We start from the raw sequence: 22,228 nt of genomic DNA on the forward strand, positions 1-22,228 counted from the left end.
GTAGTGTGAACATAGCCTAAAACTAGAGATGAGCAAACCTCGAACATGCTCGAGTCGATCCGAACCAGAACTTTCGGCATTTGATTAGCGGTGGCTGCTGAACTTGGATAAAGCCCTAAGGCTATGTGGAAATCATGGATATAGTCATTGGCTGTATCCATGTTTTCCAGACAACCTTAGAGCTTTATCCAAGTTCAGCAGCCCCAGCTAATCAAATACCGAACGTTTGGGTTCAGATCGACTCGAACCCGAACCCGTATCGCTCATCTCTATTTATAACGTCAGGAAACTTATTTCCTGCACCAGTAAAATTGGCAGAACTGGACAAAATTTTCTGAACAAAGTGGGAGCCTGTGCCACATTCTTGCCCCAAGATAGGGCTTATGCAAACATTTTGCGCAATTCTGCCTCTGGCACAGGAAATGATAAATTGTCCCCAGTGAGTTTTGGTGGAGCAGCTAAAGGAGCTTGGCAAGTGGACAAAAGGCATTTTTTTCTGATAAGATACATTACAAACTTTCTTATATTCACTTTACTATATACTATGAATTTATGGTAAGTTAGTTAAAACAACAGTGACCATCTACCGCTCTAGATAAAAATTTACTGGTTCTGGTATGGTATTGTGCATAGATCACTACATTACATTAACAGCAAGCAAGCTGGGACTGAATAGGAACCTGATGTCAGTATCAGCCTAAGTATACTTATAGCAACTACTTTGGCCTGCCTAAACAATGACTGTCATTATAGGGCACATTTCATCCACAGCTACGTAGTGACGGGTCTGTCTATCAGTATGGTGCTAATGAACACTTTGCATTGTGGCCAAGTCAGCGTCTCTCTCCGTAACCTTACTTCTATGTGGTCGTATAACAACCCTATAAGCGAAACCTGTAATCAACCTTTGCAGAAATCCACCCATCAGTGGTGCGTAAGTAATTATGCAAACACTGCACCTTCCCCAGTCTGATTACACCTTAAGAAAGAGATCTGTAGGTGATTTAGCACTTGTTCCGTCTATTGCCAACCTACAATTTACAATTTAAAGTGGAAATCCGAGCGCTTTATGTTGCAAATCACAGACGATTCAAGCGATCTGGAAGCTAATAATTTTATTTCCCCCTCCACATATGGGAAAATTGTGTTCTTACAAATTGTACAGGAGTTTTTCATTAAAAGGGGGTCGATTTGAATGAGTCATTTCAGGTTGTGGCAAATGTGTTGTTTTCTTCTTCAATTTTTTTTTCTTTTTTTAAGAATATCTTGTGATTTCCTATACAGCGGTGCTGAATGCAGACGTGTCTGAATAGGTTTTCCTGAAAGTAACGGAAGGCTTTCTTGTAAATGAGAGTTTGATTGAATTGCTGCCTTGAGATTCTGAAGCGTGAATACAACATCAGGTCCAAATAAAGAAACACAAATAATTCATTGGAAAGTGGAAATAAAGCAACGACTCAGATGGATGAATTACTTCAAACCACATTTCAGAAAGGGAAGGTGAAAGATAAATCTTACATGCAAAAGTGTCCTCCATGGGGAAACTTGCTACATCATAAGGTGAGCGGATAAGATTAGGAACGATCTCTGACAGATCTGATCTGAAAATACTCATCATTGCTCCTGTGGGGTCAATGACCGCAACATCCTTACATACTTTTAAAGAAAGAAAGTAAACCCATTATCCAAAATGACAGAGAATGTTGCCAAACTGTGGACCTTTTAATGCACTGATCCCCAACTTGTGGCTTGCTAGATGTTGCAGAACTACAACTCTGATAGCTAAAGGAATAGGGTTTTTGCCAGTAGTACTGTGGTGTCCCACCACGGATGTTGCTATTGGTTACACCCTTTGCAAAAGCCAGTACTTATTTTAAGTCAGAGGTGATGTAGTAGTGATAAAGTTTCGCCACTAGATGTCGCTATTATATATATAGATATATATGATATATGCACTTAGTAGCTGAACGGCTGAAGTGCATATGGAATTGTTTGTTTATGTGTCACATGGATCTGTGAACCTATGGAAGTATCTTCTTTTTCTGTCCTATCATCTCTCGCTTTACTTTTTCTTGCACTCTTCACCCACTCACAGCACATTTTAAATATGCTGGAGATAGGAAGCCACATTGGTAGAGGAAGTGGATTTTCTTTCTCTTACCTTAGTCAAACAAAGTATTTACTGCTCTGCGCTACACCATGACAATGCACTGGAGAAAGTGCACTAGACTGAACAGGTTGGCACTATTTTGGGCCAATGATTTACACAGTACAGTGTCAGGCGCCATGTGAAGGGGAGAAGGGGTTACTGATACACTGGGTTTTTAGAAAGGAAAGTAACAGCAGCAGAATCTCATAAAAGGAAGAGTTACACTAAGTATTGAGTTGCTAGTGTTGCTGCTGTTGATAAGCTAAGGGGAGGGGGAGAAAAAGATTATACTTCAGCAATGTAGATATACAAGTATTTACACAAGGGACAGCTAAAATGTGTTTTTTGGGTGGTGGGAGTTAAACGAAAAGCCTAGATCTACCGTTCAGGACAGGATGGTAAATACTGACTTAACTTGCAGGTACACAGCCCAGCCTCTCCTCTCTCAGTCTCTCTCTCTCCTGCACATAGAACAAGTCCTGCCCCACATCCTGGAATTTGTCCTGACCTACAGCAGTTGTTACTAGAGACAGACCCCTCCTAATAACAGCAGATTGCAGAGAAACAAGACACCTAGTGGCTAAGACTTAAGAGCTGGGGTAATGCATGATTGTTCACATTTTTAACCATTTAATATAATACTTTGGACATTTCTTATCTATGTTTTAGGGTTTTCCCATGTTTATCCAAAAATATGGAAAAGGGGACTTGTTTTAATACATTTTTATAGTCCAGTTAGGGGGCTGAATAGAGTTGATGGAATCTACAGTAAGAACCCAAATCTAATGACTAATCATTCAAATCATTTAGGGCCCTACTACATGGAGCAATAATCTGCTGAATCAGGCCCATTCGGCAAATCATCGCTACGTGTAACAATGATCAGCCGATGACAATATGCAGATGGCTCTAATCATTGGTTCAATGTGGAAATTTGTTCATGTTTTAAGCCATTAAAGCGACTCTGTACCGACAATCTGACCCACCCCCCCCCAACCACTTGTACCTTCAGATAGCTGCTTTTAATCCAAGATCTGTCCTGGGGTCCGTTCGGCAGGTGATGCAGTTATTGTCCTAAAAAACAACTTTTAAACTGGCAGCCCTGTGCCCAACGGCCGTGGCCTAGATTGTGTATGCATTAGGCTGGCACAACCTCTCTGTCCCTCCTACCCGCCCTCTTCATCATTAGGAATGCTCCAGGCATATTGTCTCCTATTCGTCAGCTGTGTGAATACTGAACATGGGCTGGATCATTAAGGCACCTGTTCAGACAGGAGAAAATGTTCCAGTATCATTCCTAATGATGAAGAGGGTGGGGAGGAGGGACAGAGAGGTGGTGCAAATTTAGGGCACAGATACTCTAAGCCCCGGCCGTTGGGCACGTGGCTGAAAGTTTAAAAGTCGTTTTTTAGGACAATACCTGCATCACCTGCTGAACGGACCCCAGGACAAATCTTGGATTAAAAGCAGCTATCCGGAGGTACAAGTGGTTTGGGGGGGGGGTCAGATTGTGGGTACATAGTCACTTTAAAAACCATGAAAAACGCAATTCAGACTATGTATCTACATGTAGAGAAATACATGTGGCCGAAACCACGCTCCTCAAGATTGGGCGTTTTCAGGTTTAATGCCTAGGGCAGCAGCAGCTGTTAATACGGCTCTGTATAAAGCCCTTGCTGTATAATAATCCGGCTGTATATAGGCTCAGTAAGCAAGATCAAACAGCCCTTAGTATTGCAAAAGTCATTTCTGCTTTCCCAAGTGAAGACTGAAATAAAAAAAAAAAAATTGGTGAAAAAAATCCCATAAAATAAATAAGAAATCATTAGTCACGAGTCACAGAATCACCCAGGCGTCACAGAAATACACAACCTCTGCTCTTTCCTCTCTGCTCTGCCTTCTGATCCATGACAGCCTGGTAGTCGACTTTCTGAAATACTGTACAAACCTACAGAAATAATGCACTATTTTAGAGATCGGCGACCTTCTGTATGTACTTCTCAAACTTTAATAGTTTCTAGCTTGTTCGTAACCTTTTATACCCCCCTCCCCCTTCCTGTGCTTTCCAAGATGTAATTTCTTTCCTTCCCACTGTAGTACCATATTGTTCTTGGTACGTTATCTTCCTATTTATGTACATGGCCGCAGCTAAATGTAATTACCTTGGCGAGAAGACGGTCTCCTCTCGTATTGCTGATAAAACATACCTTTATATTGCTTTCTAATAGAAGATGAATGTTACACCCCATGTTCTTGCTGCCTGGCATATACTGTATATAGCCTGGGTGATATCATCAGTAAATGGGGCCCTTTTTATCTACAGACACTCTAAACTTCTCCAAAGGTCCATTATGTAGTATAAAACATGAATGGAGGGTGAAGAGGCAGTGCTGAGGAGTTTGAAAAGTTATGGGCCCAGCCTCACCTGACGCCAAGAAGGCAGCACATTACCTTTTGCTGTCCATAGATCTAAAATAAGCATTGGAAGAGATGGTAATTTCAGTGGACACATGAAGGGGTGTGATATTCTTCCTAGTAGCACACACAGTCAACAATAAATAAATAAATAGATTTAAAAAATAAATAAATAAATAAATAGAGCCCAGGAACATATACACACCCCCAAGAACGCCTTGGCACTACTACTCAAGTGATTACCCACAGAAAAAGTGAGCTGCTGCCAGGATCCCTTCACATCAGGTGTGGCTAATCATCAGTGTCTTGACTTGACTTTGCTTAGTAAAAAGTTTACTCCAAACGTTACCAGGTAAAGGCAATTTCGCAGGCCCACAGTAGGGATCCATCTTCCTACATGACCGGCATAGTGAGGCAGATTGGCTAAATCGGTATAACCCAAAGTTGGTGGACAAACCAGTGAACAAATACCATCTCATTCCTATCCTAGCCAAACTTGTAAACTATATCCCTGCATACTGCACACTAAAATACTGTATATATTGAAATACTGTATATATTACACTTCAAATAAGCCTGGGCAAAAAATACCAAACACACCAGTACACCGTGGTGAAACCCTTCCGCCAACAAGGGGGGAACTAATATAAACCACAAGCACTAGCCCAAAGTACCCAGAAAAACAAAGTAAGTTCAAGTCAGGATCAGGAAGGAGGAACCTCAGCCATGCCCAAAATACATTTCACAGGTGATGGCTTCTTTCTTGGGTTAACTCTGGAAGAGCTTATTCCCAGGTCAGACTATAACAGCACACAATTAAGCTAACAGTAACTCTTAATTCCCCTGGCCAATAAGGGCCCTTCAATAAAGTCTCCCTATGTCTGTCAGCAACCGAGCTACCACAGGTCACCTCCACTAATGGAAAAGCTTCCTGAATTATAACTAAGGTGGTTAGTGTAGGCCTAGGGGGTTGTTCTTCTCTACCAGTTTCCTGCTGTACTCTGTCCAGTTGTATCCATAGCCAGAGAGTCGCCTTCCTGAGCTGCTGTCTTCTTCCTGTGTTCCTGATGAAGTGCTAAACTCACCAGAAGTGTGACTACTCCTGAGGTGGTCATTATCTTCAAGTCAAGTCATAAGTCAAGTTCTGGGTTCTGCAGTGTCCAAGTCTAGTCGGGGGTTGGAGAAGCTGTTGAGTCCTTCTTGCAAATGTCGGAGGTCAGCTCCTACTAGTAACTCACTAGTGCCAAGTACTACTGGATGTGGCAGTTCACATACTCATCACAGAAAGACAAATTATCAATCCTGAGTTTATTCTCTCTTAAAGTCTTTGTCTGAAGTCATCGCAACTGATCCAAGGTTATCAGGATCCTCTCCCGCAGAGTACAGTACTGTATGGACAGTGTACCTCATAGTAGCCCGCCCTGCCACTCTTGTCTAAATAACTCTCTAAGTGACCTCAAGTCAGCGACTATCATAAAGCTTTTCTCAAGTCTCCTAAACTCCCCATTCATGCACAAAGCAGCATTGCTAAGTATTAAAAAAAAGGAATTAACAAACAGACCTGCTTCCATCCTACAGTCAACACTGCTAAACACAGTTACCATATTCTATATCTGCACTTTAAAGAACTTTTCCGGTAAAGTTAACCATTCTGAAGTTACTCTCAAACTCTGTGATTGTTTCTTGCACCAACAACCTTAGAAAGGGTTAATCAGAACATTTACAAAGTGTGTATCTCGGGACCTTGGGAAGAGCTAGCTACCACTCAGGCCCTGGGACATGTGCCCCAGCAGTACCACCTGCTTACACCATCTTGCCGTCCTTCCATTACCACATACAGAAAACGGATCCGGCAGACACAATAAGATTCTTTTCAACCCATCAAAGTCAATCGCCACTTTGGGCTCTACATTAGCTTCCTAATTTGACAGCTTGTCAACATTAAGACAATGCAGAGCCCAAATGAAGAGTATAAATGTGATCTGAATGCAGCCTTAGGGCATGTCCACACTACTGATCACCCTCGCCGAAGCCGCAGCTCACGGCCGCGCGCATCTCCGCTGGTCCCATAGGCTTCATTCTATGGTTTGGCAGATTCCGCCGCCCAGGTGATCTGCTGGGATTCAGTAGTGTAGACATACCCTTTCATGAAAATTCTTTCTGATCAATTGACTGTAGAAGACAATTCTTTCCCTAGTGACCAGCGTCAATTTGTTGAGGACAGTAGACTACCAACCTGAATTTTTCTATTCTTGCAAATATCTCACCTCCCTCACGATTTCACTTATAGGTTTTCTTTTCTTACTGTATCATATGCTTCAATGACATATTGGTGATTTACCGAGCCTACCGGAGGCTGACATTTAGCAGATAAGATATGGGTTTTTGTCTTAAGTCTTTAGGGTAGAATAATTTACATTACATTTTCAGTATGTGTCCTTTTATTGCGACTCCTCTATCCATCCTGGTGTAATCCATCATTAAAACGCATGTCATGTACCCCACACCGTAAACACTATGTGTGTCTAATTCAGTCCAATTCAGCAAACAGAAGCCCTTGGCGTACAAAGTGACCTTTCTCTGTGTCTATCACTCTCTGAACAGGATGAAGAATGTTCTCCAGAGACGAGAGAAGAACATTATCTCTGCAGAGACATATGAAATATGATTAACATGTCCATAGACGCGGTATCTCAACTCACAGGAGGTCTGTCCTACATAATGTTTTGGGATATGTTTGAGGCCATTCCGAGATCGGATTCTCTGCTCCTCTGTAATTTGCTCTCTTAAATAATTCATTCTGCAGTCAGGATCGTTTCCTCTCATTTTTTGTTCTTTACTCATCGTTGATAGAAGTGTAAACCCAATATTTTTACATTCTAGTCACGTTGGGTTTGCAGGCTGGACCTTTTTTCCGGAAATGTTCACCTAGGTTTTAACCTAAGGCAGCAGATGCTTGGGTTTGCTTGGCGGATTTTTATAGAAGGGCTCTAAGGGCCGTAATATAAGGGGCAATTATCGGCCAAATAGGTTGGTATGGCTCCGTATAATACGGCTAGCTGCCAGCCAACAAATTAGCAAATGCTCCATTATTGGCTGATCGGCCCGTTGCGACATACTGAAACATCATTGCCCATCAGCCGCACATCTCTCTGTGTAATAGGGGATGTGTGGATGAGGGCTGATGGCCCTGTGTCTTCAAGCATTATAAAGATCTCTAAATGATCACCTTTAAAAAGAACCCATCGCTTGGTTTTGGGACACTAAACCACCCTTGTGATTTTATACTGCTGGGATTTAGTGTTCCAAAAGTGCCAGTAAAAAGCCTGTCCGGTCCCTCAGGGTTTCATAATTTGAAGGCACATTGAGCTGATGAAGACGAGGAGAGTAAACATCACCAAGTTGCAAATAAGTTGTGTACTTTCCGCAGCTACAGCAACACAATGTGCCTGAGAATTTGATGAGTGCACCCATCACTCTTCTGGATCCCAGACCATAACAGACACCCTATCACAGACATAGATAGGTGAGGTGGCCTTATACACTGAAGTCTGTGTGAGCGGAGGCAGTGGAGTCTCCACCATGTCCAGGCTGGAATGGATTGCTGAAGGGCCATTAGGGGTTCCCCGTTTTCCTGAAAGGTAACAAAAAACCCTGTATACCCACACCATATAAAAAAAGACTGCCAACTCCAAACTCTATACCAATTTTTTTTATAGAGCTGCCTTCAGATTTTAAGGCCCTTTTAATTACTACCATCCTGCTGCGAGTATGTCTATGAGATTACAGGGCAGGGATTCGCAGCGGATCAGTCATGTGTGTTTGTACCCTTAGAGTCATTGAATTTAATACGAGATAGACAGACGTGGCTTAGGCAGAGAATATAGATGGAGGAAACTCCATGGCATATGCACTTTGTGCTCTTTCCTAAACAATTCAAAAGCTCTTGGAACTTGGTAGCTAGTGAAATCTTTTAAGATCCCCATATACTCTTGTCGGCTATACCTGCCAATCGTGGCGGGTTTGGCCATTAGTATAAGACTTACGGGGCTCTCCTGACTTTCCACCGACAAGAAAGGGGTCAGGTGTGATGGTAATCACTGCCCGACCCCTTTGTTCTCTGAGAGATAAGACACAGTCAGAGCAGTCTGGCTTCAGCTAACCCCTCTTCTCCCCAAAGAGAACACAGCAAAGCTTGATCGTGGATCAGAAAATAATCCAATAAATTGATATTCAGATCTACCTCTAAGCCTCCAATGTTTGTATTTACTAGTAGGCACCCAATTCACATCAATGCCATTCCATATATGAGTAACCTTAAGTTATACAGTGCTACTTTTCTCTACAACTGCAAAAACCATTTGCAAAAATAATGTTGTGTAAAGGTTGCAGGATGGTGCTGTAAATGAACAGGCTAAAGTTATCCGACGAAAGAAGTGGAAAACATACTGAATTCCCTGTATCACTGTGTTCAGATATGCCTCAGTAAACCGCAACTGGTGTTTAACGTCTCTCTGTAATCTTCTTATTCAGAGAAGTGTTATGTATTCCTTTATACATGGGGGATAATAACACAACAGTTGGCATAGCGACTTGTCAGCCGGAGTTTGGAAGCAGCAGTATGGGAAGCAGCAGTACGGGAGAGATAACAGCCACTGTTCTGTGGCAGAGTTACAGGATCAGAGCACACAGACGCTTGGCACATACCCATGGCATGAAGGCCGCTTCCGTGTTTATCATACTTGTTTAAACGAGAATTAGACAAGGTTATTGTTCGTGGCTGAGCTTTCCAGTAGAATATTACAGAATGATTTTTTAGTCTATCATACATGTGTTAAAAACAGGGAAAATCATTGCATATTCCAGACTATAAAAAATAAAATAAAAAAAATAAAAAATAAAAATTACCTTGGAAGATCTGGTAGAAACATGTGGCTAGAAGTGGGAGAATATATTCACCAGATTTAAGAAATGCCTTCTGGAAAAAAAAATAAAAATCAATACAGAGGACAATTTTTTTTTTTTTTTTTTTTTACTTACTGCTACATAAAGCCAACCAATTGCTCTTCTCAGCCACATGATGGTCGGGACTCTTACAGGCAGTGCTTCCTGGGAAAATATATGTATATAAGCTCTTCTCCAGAAGGAAGAAAATGTCTCTTTAGAGCCACCTATGGGTAGCTTGGGGAAGAGAGTTCATCTGCAAACCATTTCCCAGGGAGTGTTACTTGTAAGACTCCCTATGCCAGTCTGTGTACAGTACATGTCACCAGAGATTAAGGCTGAATTCACACGTTCAGTGTTTTCCTGGTCTGTGATTGTGGTTCACTAGCTACCTCCGTGATCCGTGCAAAACCGTCCGTGTTGTCATCCGTTTGCATCTGTGTCCGTGTTTTTCACGGATTCGTTTGAAGCATTTTAAATTACATTGATTACATCACATCCGGATGAACACGGATGCCACATCTGTAAAAAAAACACAGATCTCATTGATTTTTATGGGTAATCCGTTCCATGCTTCCGTTCTGAGATACAGAAAGGTCTATTTTTAAACGGAACGGATTGGAAATCCTCGAAAACACTGAACGTGTGAATAGCCCAATACAAAGCAATGGGCTATAAATTTGTCTGTGCGCACGGACGACTTCACGGAGCGTGTGAATGCAGCCTTAGACTAACCAAGTCAATCTATGACCTACTTATTGCCTTCCTCGCTGGAGGAGGCTGGATGGGCACATGTGGGACAGCTCTGATACTATGATGATATGTTCAGGTGGAGTTTTTTAGCATGTTTTCTGACACATATTATAAGCAATCAATGTCTCATGTATTTTTATTGTGCGTGGTTTTTTTTTTTGCATGGTTGCTTTATGTTTTTGCATGATCAATGTTGTAGAAATTTCAAGGTAGCCTCTGACCCTGCTGTGTACTCGGACACTTTAGACTGCATTTTTACCCCCATTTTAAGAACATGCTCAGAATATCGGACATGTCACCTATTCCAGCACATTGATAATACACCCTTAGTAAAATACATGCCCCGGTTCACATGTGATTTGGGCTATTGCATGGCATTTGTTCATGCTATGTGTACAGAAGAAAGCAGAAAGCAACCATGCATTAAAAGAAAATGGGTATCACCACCTGAGGAGTGGTTTTGCCTGGACCCATAGCCCTATATACAGCAATGTAGCACCCTACCATATGGGGCTAATGGCCTGCATGTCAAGGCAATTATTTGGGGGTGAGGTTGAAGGTTAATATCTACCTTTGCCTCCAGCCCTAGTTCCTCCTCTTGCTATAGTCTAGAGACCCCTGTAGTTATAGTAATGAATAAGTAAAAAAAATATATATATATACAAAAATAAATCCTAAATAACACAAGTTATTTTTGTCGTATGTGATATAAGGGAATGATTTCGAGGGCACGTCCACAAACTGTGCAGAACAACAGTTTAATCATGGTTCTTGGGCACAATCGGTTTGTTAGACAGAAACAAGGAGCAAACAAGACAGATGCAGCACAAGAAGAATCAGCGGGGAATCTCACGCAGTAAACCGTGAAGAAGAATATCTTTTTAGAGGCACGCCAGGACTCAAGCTTACAGGGATCTGTGTCACCGAGTGATATTAACCTGGAGAGGCCTATACGAGAAGCAATAAGGCATACAAAGACACATGGCTGTATTTTACAGTTTCCAAGAACCACACTCAGGGGCAAAACCTATGTGGAGGTTTATGCAAAGGGCTTCAGTGAAAACGTGGAGACCTGTACATAGAAACCAATCAGAAATACATTTATACAAAAAAGAAACCAATCAGATTCCAGCACATGCGTACAATGTGATTTCTTTAATCTGGCATCAATGGTAGGTGACATATTATTGGATATTTTGGATCAGTAGGCTGGCATTACAGGAAAGCTATTTTGAAGGGTAGAGAGACAAGTAAGTGTAAAATATCTGCTTCGTCTCTTCTGCAATCGTCTGCAATCCGTATATATATCAAATTTTTTTTGTATAAGGCGACAGGGCATATAAGATGACCCCTTATTGTCAGGGGTTTGCCTTATATGCTGAAAAAAAAAAGGTTAAATCACCTGGGGCCCATTCCCGACGCAGGCAGTGTGACGTACATTGACTGCATTGGGAATCCCCGAACGGGCCCCAGGTGAGTTAACTGTATATTTTGTAGTGGTCGCCTCATACGGTGGGGATGGGGCCATTTTTTAACTCCCCCACCGTATGGGGCGACCATACCCGGCGTATAAGACGACCACCGACTTCTAAGAAGATTTTTCGGGGGTTAAAAAGTCGTATTATATGCCGGAAAATATGGTACATTCCTTCTGCCAATACCCTGTGCATATATATACATTTCTGACTGTTAATGGGGTTTTAAAGCAAATATACCATCAGGTACATTCGCTTTAACACGACCCACGGATAGATCGGCGCCAGTGCAGGGCAGCCGGTGCCGCAGTCCATTTTTTGAGCCGCGGCCCAGTTCTCATGTACGATGCCGTTCTATCAACAGGGCTGACGCACTGGAGGCGGGCCGTCCCGCCCCCAGTGGGAGGAATCCCCCGCTCCTCTATGATGCGGCTCCATTAGAATCAATGTAGCCGCATCATAGAGGGACAGGGGATTCCTCCCACTGGGGTCGGGCCGCCCCGCCTCCAGTGCTTCAGCCTCGGCCCGATAACGTGGATAGAACGGCGCTGTACACGGGAACGGTTTCCCTGCGCCAGCACCGATCTATCCGTGGGTCATGTTAAAGCGAATGTACCTAATGGTACATTCACTTTAATGTTCCAGGAGCTGGGGATAATGTCTTCAACCCCTTAAACGCTGCGAAATTTAAGGGAATCAGTGACAAAAGTACCTGTCAGTGACTGATTGGGAACCCCGGAACCCCACAGCATGCAGTATGATTAAAAAGTGTAAAAACATGGCAAAACCCCTCCCCAACACCCCCTTTGCCATTTTACAAATAGAAATATGTTTAATTTTTTTTTTACATATTTGACCTTTTGTTTTCTTGTGATTGTTAATATGGATTCATAATTCTAACAAGGTCGGGAAGCTCTGGGTTGTAGACGTTAAAGTGTTAAGTGCATGTGTGCGGTGGGAGCCGTGTGTTCAGGAGATGATGACAGCGCCAGTGTGGAGAACTTTATACAAGTTCATCAGCTCACTTTAGAGAGCAGCTATTTGATGTCAGCGCTCAGTACCGCAGTGATCATATCGATCCATTGGGGGATCAATGTACGCCGCTCGACCGCCCATCAGCTACACGTGTCACTTCTCATTTCTTATCATTGCTGGAGCTTTGTCTCTTGCAACAGAATAATCTGGGGAATATCAGCATTATCTCCCCCCCCCCCCGAGGTGCACAAATAAATTATATTTTACATTAGACGGGGCTGCTTCATATGATCGTACACAAATGCTGCCGGTCAGGGACACAGATCATCCAAATTTAGGTTACGAGACTAAAGCTTCTGCTACTTATCAGCTGCTGTATGTCCTGCAGAAAGTGGTGTAGTCTTTCCAATTCACCATTGTGCTCGCAGCTTCCACCTCTGTTCATGTCAGTAACTGCCCAGACCAGGAGCATACTATGTTGATCTCCTGCTTTGACAGTTCCTGTCACAGTCAGTGGTTGTGGCAAAGAAAACTGTATCCACCTGAAAGGTATACACAGTATCCTTCTGCAGGGCATACAGCAGCAGATAAGTACTGGAAGAGTGAAAATTTTTAGATAGAAGTAATTAACAAATTGGTATGAATTCCTAGAACTAGCAGATTTGAAAATGAAATCCCTAGGAAGTATATCCAATCGGTCAGAGTAGATGTAAGCAGGGGTGTAGCTAGGATTCGTGGGGCAAAAAACTGTACAGGGCCCCCACGAATCATGTATGTCCTTTCCCACACACTCAACCAGCAAATCCTCAAAATTCTGCCTGTCCAATTTCTTCAATGGGATTTTTCTTGCGCCTCTCCTCTACGCTCAAAGAATGAACATCCGCTCTTAATTCAGCCTCTTTGACTCGGTGTGCAAGGGTCCTAACGTCAGGGCATATTGATAGTTAAGTGCCACCCCTATTTTCCCGGCTGGTTTTATTAAAGGGGTTGTCCAGCGAAAATCTTTTTCTTTCGAAAAAACTGATATCAGAAAGTTAAATAGATTTGTAATTTACTTCTATTAATAAATCTCAAGTCTTCCCATACTTATCAGCTGTTGTATGTCATGCAGGAAATGTTGCTTTATTTCTAGTTTGACACAGTGCTCTCTGCTGACATCTCTGACCGAGACAGGAACTCTGTCTCGGTTTTCTATGAATCCCCATAGAAAACCTCTCCTGCTCTTGACAGTTCCTGTCTCGGCCAAAGATGTCAGCAGAGAGCAGTGAGCTAGACTGAAAATAAAACATTTTCTGCAGGACATATAGCAGCTGATAAGTATGGGAAGACAAGATTTTTTAATAGAAGTAAATTACAAATCTGTATAATTTTCTGACACCAGTTGATTTGAAAGAAAAAGATTTTCGCTGGACAACCCCTTTACGAGGCACTCCTCTCTTAGGGCCGGTTCACACTGAGCAAACACGGCGCAAACATGTTCATTCTTTGAGCGGAGAGGAGAGGGAGCGGACAGGCGCGCACTCTCCCATTCACTCAAAGCAGCACACTGACCACAGCAGGATTCTGCAGCGGATGGCTCTGCCGCGGAATTGCGCCGTGTTTGCTCAGTGTGAACTGGCCCTAAGAGAGGAGTGCCTCGTAAAGGGGTTGTCCAGCGAAAATCTAGGGGGTTGTCTGGGTTGTCTGCGCCTTTTCTGTGGTGTACCAGAAGTGCATCTTTAATAATTCTGCCCCAATGTGTGCAGTGAGGTCACTGTAGTGGGATAAGGCACACACAGAAGTTACAGCACTAAAATTATATACACAGTGATGTCATAGTATAACACACAACATTCACACTCTAACATCACTAAATAGGAATAAAAACATATAGTAATGTCACATACAACTATAATGAACATATAATATGACAACCCAAGAATAACGCATTACAGGATCTGCATGCATACAGTATGCATACTGACTGCAGTGCTTATGTTATAGCGCTGGGCTATGGGGACCTGGGGTGTGTGATGATCTATGAGCAGATACACACACATACATATACATATATATATATATATATATATATATATATATATATATATATATGTAACTGCTTCTGTATATACTCTATATGCCTGTGCAGCAGGAGATTCACCTCACCTGGGCCTATGAAGTGTCCTGAGGAAAGCCAGAAAGAGCTCCACTCAGCACTCATCACAGACAGGTGAGGATAGAGGGAAGGAGAGTGCAGCTATGGAGACACTCACCACCCCCAAAAGCTGAAGCTTTCACTGTGTGCAGGCATGATGGGAATTGTAGTTTTGCATAGGTTGGAGGATAGCGAGTTTGGCCCCCCGTTCTATAATAATTGTAAATTGCTTATAACGCTATAGACATCACTTTGCAGTTTATTTTTTAACTCAGAAACAAAGCTTTTCCCCCAAATCACTGAAAATGGCAGTAAATTAATGTACCATTATTGTAAAAATAACTTTTTTTCTCAGGCTAGGTTCACATCACGGTTTTGCAATCTGTCATACTGTATCAGTTTTGCAAAACATACAGAAAATTGTGGTGAACCATATTTTTGTGTACGTTTCAATATGTTAAAAAAAACAGATACATTTTGATCCGTTTTTTTTTTTTTTTTTTTAATAAAGTAAGTCAATGGAAAACGAAAGGCATACAACAGCATCCGTTTTTACTGTCCGTTTTTGCATAGTTTTTTTTTTATAGAGCGGATGCATTAAGCGAATAGCAAAATCATGATATGCCACATCCACATAACGGTGGGATAAGGCTACATATGGGTCATTTCCTGCATATGTACATTTACTATATAGGACTTTCAAGACCCACAAAGTAACTGGGCACATGGGAAACAACCAGATATATAGTCATTGGTAGACTGCATTTGGCGTATTAAAGGGAATCTGTGTGTGTGTGAGGAAGGTCTGTGTTTTCTAGGGCCGGCTCATACCTCTATTTTCCTGATCAGTGCTGTACTTTCTGTAATTTATCCTTATAACTGTTGAAGAGGGGGAGTGGTGATGGCTTGGTGCCGCACTTTGGCCCGTCTCACCACTACCTCCTCCCAGCTTGTATTGAATATTCATGCCGCCCATCCTCTGGCCTCCTGGCGCCGTCATATTTTCCTGGTTCTATGTAGTGAGCGTGATTCACGTATGCGCCGTAGTACGAAGGAGCAGGCGCAGTCGCACTGAGGGCCAAAGCCTCTGCCATGGGTCTCCAAACTGTGGCTCTTCAGCTGGTGCAAAACTACATTTCCCATCATACATGGACAGCCAAATCCAAAGCTTTAGCTGTCCAGGCATGATGGAAGTTATGGTTTCGCAACAGCTTGAGGAGCTTCACTCAGTGCCGCTCCAACGCAGTACGGCGCATGCGCAAATCACGCAGCGGGAGTGTGCGCGCACTACATAGAACCAAGAAGCTACAGATGACGGCGCCAGGAGGCCGGGGGACAGGCAGCATGAATATTCAATACAAGCTAGGAGGAGGTAGTGGTGAGGCGGGCCAAAGTGCGGCACCAAGTGCAGCACGAAGCCATCACCACTCCCCCTCTTATAAGTTATAAGGATAAATTACATAAAGTACAGCACCGATCTGGAAAATAGAGGTATGAGCCGGCCCTAGAAAACACAGACCTTCCTCACACTGTCAGCACCTCAGACCAAGAATAGGTGCTGACAGATTCCCTTTAAAGTCAATGGGGCTTGTGCCGCTATTCACAGATCTATTTCAGCATCCCATTGTAACAGGACGTCCTAAGGGCTTGCTCACATGAAAATAGCCCTGTACTTTTTGATGCAGAAACTGATTTTGAAAAACCACACAGTCTCAGCATCAGAAACTCTGCTCTCTTGACGTAAATAGGAAGCAGTTACCACATAGAATAGAAGTGACGTGTTATGTCTCTTCTGTGATAAAGTCAGTGGGAGCTTTTATCCACGACCACCCAGTGAGTCCATATATTGTCAGTGCCTGCTTGATAGGAGAATGTACGGACTCCTTCACTCTAGTAGTTAGTCTTGTATATAGGAGCAGTATTATAGTAGTTATATTCCTGTATATAGGAGCAGTATTATAGTAGTTATATTCTTGTATATAGGAGGCAGTATTATAGTAGTTATATTCCTGTATACAGGAGCAGTATTATAGTAGCTATATTCTTGTATATAGGGAGCAGTATTATAGTAGTTATATTCTTGTATATAGGGAGCAGTATTATAGTAGTTATATTCCTGTATATAGAAGCAGTATTATAGTAGTTATATTCCTGTATATAGGAGCAGTATTATAGTAGTTATATTCTTGTATATAGGAGCATTAATATAGTAGTAATATTCTTGTATATAGGAGCAGTATTATAGTAGTTATATTCCTGTATATAGGAGGCAGTATTATGGTAGTTATATTCTTGTATACAGGAGCAGTATTATAGTAGTTATATTCTTGTATATAAGAGCAGTATTATAGTAGTTATATTCTTGTATATAGGAGCAGTATTATAGTAGTTATGGCTCAGGGAAGAAACAGAGTGCTGCACATCACACCCATGGCTGATACTAGTGCCGCTTGGCTAAATAAAAAACACATCAGAATTTTGTGTATGAATTGATCAAGCCATACTGCCCCATGTACCTCGTGCCGGTATCTGATACACATGGGTCCCTACACTAAGTCCACACCGTGCCAGTCAGTGGCCACCAACCCCGCAGGCGTGCACAGTCAGGGAACGGGGGCCATGGGACGGCCCTGCGACCCCCATGCCACAGGACCAGACCCAAAAACTGGTTAGTATTATAGTAGTTATATTCTTGTATATAGGAGCAGTATTATAGTAGTTATATTCTTGTATATAGGGGGTAGTATTATAGTAGTTATATTCTTGTATATAGGAGCTGTATTATAGTAGTTATATTCTTGTATATAGGGGGTAGTATTATAGTAGTTATATTCTTGTATATAGGAGCTGTATTATAGTAATTCTTGTAATCCAAATCACTCTTAAAGAGGAACTCCAGATAAAGAAAACTGTTTTTCTATTAAAAGTACATAAAAATTTATATAGATGTGTCTATATAATGTATGACCATATTCGTGCAGTTCTGCCAAACTGGTAGCTGATTTACAACCAGGAAGTGAAAAAAATGACCTCTGTGCCAATTGTCTCATGCTCCCTCTGCCCTCCCCTCCTTAGAAAACAGAGATTCCATGCCTCTGTCTCACATTGTGTTTGCTGAGCACAGGCTGATGATGCAGACAGGAGGCAGGACGTGATGTCACAGGAGGCTTGGTTGGATCCCCCAATCCCCTGAGTTGTTCACCAGCTCTGACCAGCCAGAAGCAGCTGCTGCAACTTCACTGATTGTGCAAAAGTCTGCAGTGAAATTAGGGCTAAGTTCACACTTGTTGGAGTCTTATTGCAGTACTGCAAATGATGCAAAACAGCACAGAGGATCAGAGCCGGCACTGCCAATCCCTCCTGGACAAAAAACAAGGCATAAACAGTATATCCTGTGAAAGATAATATCGGATAAAGTCCTTATTGTAGGGATTAACTTCAAAGATAAAAGATGCTAATACATGCGTGTAGATGAGAAGAAAAATAAATTCAAAAAGTTCTTTACTTTATTCCAAAATCGGTGTAGTAACAGTGTGCTGTGTGGGTGGGACAACAATGAAATTATAAAGTACTGCAAAAAATTCAGTAACACAGTGAAAGTGCAATGTGTGAACACAGCCTAGATGTTGTGCAACAGATTTGGGCGGGTAGTGGGCAGGGTAAAGGACTGTAATCAACACCTGAGGGAAAGCATTGCATTCTGGAACCTGTAGTACTGTACGACTGCTCAACCAGGAAATACAGCCGCACAATACAGAACAAAAAACCCAAAACAAATAGATTTTTGGTAGTTTCAAAACTGAGTTACACAGGTAAGCTATGCTATTTGCTTCAGCAGCAGGTTTATTTTTTTTCCCCTCTATCTGGAGTTCCCCTTTAATAAAAAAAAAAATCATTGAATTGCAGACAATTGGTTACACGCCCAAAAAATAATTCTGAATAACATGTAAAACAACAGAAATAAAAATTTCGAAACTGCTGAATATGTTATAAGTTACTGTACAGTATAGCAATTAGTATGTGGAGTATAATGTATAGTAACTGCATAAACCTAAAGAAACAGCAGCAGTTTGTAGATACAGGATGGAACTGAAGATCCTCATAATGCAGTAGCGTAGTACAACAGGCTAGAATAGAGAAGCAGGGTGTTAAGCATGGACTAATCAGGAAGTGAGAATCACAGAGCTGTGCAGGAGGACAGTGGCAGAAACCTTTGTATACAGCAGTGTAAGTGCAGGCAGTTAATAGCAGGAATGAGAGGATGGGAAACATAAAGGCTGACAGAGACTGCAGGGAGCATGAAGGAATGAGCAGGGAAGATGAGGGCACATCATCCTGTCCTGTCCCTTGATGCAACCCCCCGCAGAATTGGATCTGCTATGATTTGGAAGGTGAGGGAGACTTCCTGGGTCAGAGTACAGTGCTGTAGACCCCGCTATGCAGGCCATGGCCCTCTCCCACTCCCCCTCCCACCCAGTACAGGGAGCTCTTAAACCAAAGCAATGCTATTAAAGCAAGTTACAATTTTGAAAAATTGTAAGCTCTTCTTGCAAAGTGCTCTTAACCCCAGTTACTCTTAAACCAAGGTACCACTGTATATTCTTGTATATGGGAGCAGTATTATAGTAGTTACATTTTTGCCTATAGTGGTCAGTTGGTGGTGGAATCTGATTAATCCACAGCTCAAGCTTTCTTTATAGTTTATTTATTGATATAACCTGCCTATTTTGGTTCTGTTTTTTATTTCCCCCTCCCCCCTCTAAATCTCCATGGTAACAGTTCCTAATGCAATCTGTAGAAAATATGGTAACTACATTATAAATTATGTATTATTTGTAATGTGTCTAATTTATGCAAATTACAGTATTAACGGGAAAATTATAACAATGGTATGATGTGTGAGCGTTTGCTGATGCCGTAAGGGATTCTCATCTCCTCCTACCTATGATGGGATGTGGTGGACCTCCAATCCACTCCAAAAATGTCATTGGTCAGAATGTACTCAAGCTGATCTCTAGATACAGAGCTGAACTTTTAGTACATTATATTGTTGTAACAGCAGTGGTTGTTAGTAGAAGGTTGTTAAGTTCTGCGCCTACATTAAGCCCAAAGTCAAACCAATTTGGTAAAGCTCAAATGACATTTTTGCTGGGTCATGGAATATGTCCCTAAACACCAGTGACTGTAAGAAGGCTTCACACCTTTAGACGAAAGAGATTAAAGTGTCACCCCCTTTTTGCTTTCTGAATGTAAAGGGTAAATTTTTTCACACCTTATTTTACAACATACGTTATGGTGCTTGTTCAAGTAAAAAGTAATCTTTTATCATCTGCAGATTGTGCTAAGTGGGCAGGGCTTAACGGTAACTGTGCTACTTATCCCCGCCCACAGCACCACTGAAGGCCACGCCTCTCAGTGACGTCATTGGCACATAGGCCCTTCCCCCTCGCCGACCATTGCAACAGGCTGGCCTAAAGGTCTAGGCCACACCCCCTCTAGGTCGGCCCACAGCAATCGGCGTCGAGGGGGCCTATGTGCAGATGACGTCACAGAGGGGCAGGGCCTACAGTGGTGCTGTGGGTGGGGCTAAGTTGCACAGTTGCAGTGAAGCCCCGCCCACTTAGCACAATCTGCAGATGATTAAAGATCACCTTTTACTTGAACAAGCACCATGACGTATGATGTAAAATAAGGTATGAAAACTGGTACATTTACCCATTACACCTGTGTAGCAGAGTCAGAATGCAAAAAGAGGGTGACAGTGTCACTTTAAAGCCTTTAGTTTACTATTGACCACCAGGCCCTGCTTCTGACACCTATGGCTTTGTTCCAACTATGTAAAAATGGCATCTGTCTTTGTGGCCACAAATAATGTTCATAATCATTGTTTGCAGCCGTCATTTGTGCTTAAATAATTGCCATCTGCGAAGGCGGACATCACTTTTACGTAGTGGGAACACAGCCTAAAAGCTGCATACGGCATAGTCCATTGACCACCAGGGACTACCCCAGTGTGTATTTTTATATATGACTAGGGTACAAAAATACATCCCAATAAACCAAGGAGTAAAATCCAAATGTGCGCTGGGCCTCTATTTAATCATGGACCCAGACAGTCAATTTTAGGAAATTGCAGCAATCACCAAATTTTAGTAAAACTGCAGCGAAAATGGTGCTAATTTACAGCAATTTGCACCATTGCGGTAAAATAGCAAAATTTTTGCCCCAATTTTGAAGTAAAAACAAAATGCAACTGTAGGAACACAGCCTTAGGTGGTACTGCAGCGTCTTAATCATGCAAATTCATGATAATGACCGAATCATATTGATAATTTGCGTAAATGGACCATAAGTGCATAAGGCCGCATTCACACGTTCTCGTTCCTGGCATTCCCCGTCCGTGTTCTGTGTGGAACACGTAACGCGTGAATGCGGCCTAAGTGGGTAATCTGAGCGTGGCTTCTAAAAGATCATCAGCTGAAACGTTTTCTCTTTCAATTAGGCAAGAAAAATAAAGCATATTTGCAGATGGAGAAAGTATCACAAGGTAAAAATAGACGTGATTAATTTGATAACACTTGAGAAAAAGAAATCAGAAGCCTCTCTACTTCATCCGCTGACAGAAATAATATATCACTTACTATATAAAGTATCTCTGGCAATCCAACTGCACAGAAATACTGACAAATCCCCCTCCAAGGAGGACACCAAGTGCTGAGCTTGTGCATGGAACTAAGGGGAAGACTGCTATAGCGTATTTGGCACATGCCCGAATTGCCTTAAGGTTATTTTTTGTAGCTGTCATTTTGATGTCTGGGCGCTTACATGGTCTCCGACACAATAAGTAATACATCACACATCTCTATGGTGACTTTTTTTCAGCACAATTCCCGAAGGTATGGGTTTGTTGTACAACTTTGTTCTTCAGTTACTCAGCAAAAAAAAAAAAAACAAAACAAAAAAAAACAACTAACCTATCAATTGTAAATCCTGTTACAATCCTGCATATTTATTTTTGTTATATTTAAAGCATATGTATATTTTGTTTATTTTTGGCAGTTGGGGGGGGGGGGGGCGGGCTGCAGCAGCCAAAAGCGATAGAACGCCGATCTCATGGATTCATGCAGTATAACTATACTGCATGGATCTCTATGAGAGATCAGAGTGCATATACTAGAAGTCCCCCAGGGGGGCTTCTAGTATATGTGTAAAGTAAAAGAAAAATGTATTTCTAATAACACAAAATCCCCTCCCCTAATAAAAGTCTGAAACACCCCCACTTCCCCATTTTATTAATAAAAATAAATAAATAAATAAACAAACATGTTTGCTATCGCCGCGTGCGTAATCGCCCGAACTATTAATTAATCACATTCCTGATCT

The 22,228-nt window shown here is 42.0% G+C and overlaps 1 protein-coding gene across 9 annotated transcripts in view; it reads right to left on the minus strand.

The window, feature by feature from the left end:
* The window catches only part of BEGAIN (brain enriched guanylate kinase associated), a 597,092-nt gene that overhangs the window by 123,042 nt on the left and 451,822 nt on the right, over window positions 1-22,228 (minus strand). For 8 of the 9 annotated variants that reach the window (XM_069949877.1, XM_069949884.1, XM_069949883.1 and 5 more), the window contains one exon: window positions 9,473-9,542. The gene's annotated coding sequence lies outside the window, so the exon portion shown is untranslated. Of the gene's footprint in view, window positions 1-9,472; window positions 9,543-9,621; window positions 9,646-22,228 lie in introns of those variants that run through there. The other variant, XM_069949882.1, reaches the window with a different exon arrangement.

This window comes from Dendropsophus ebraccatus, chromosome 13 (genome assembly GCF_027789765.1).
Source record: "Dendropsophus ebraccatus isolate aDenEbr1 chromosome 13, aDenEbr1.pat, whole genome shotgun sequence".
Classification (NCBI taxonomy): domain Eukaryota; kingdom Metazoa; phylum Chordata; class Amphibia; order Anura; family Hylidae; genus Dendropsophus; species Dendropsophus ebraccatus.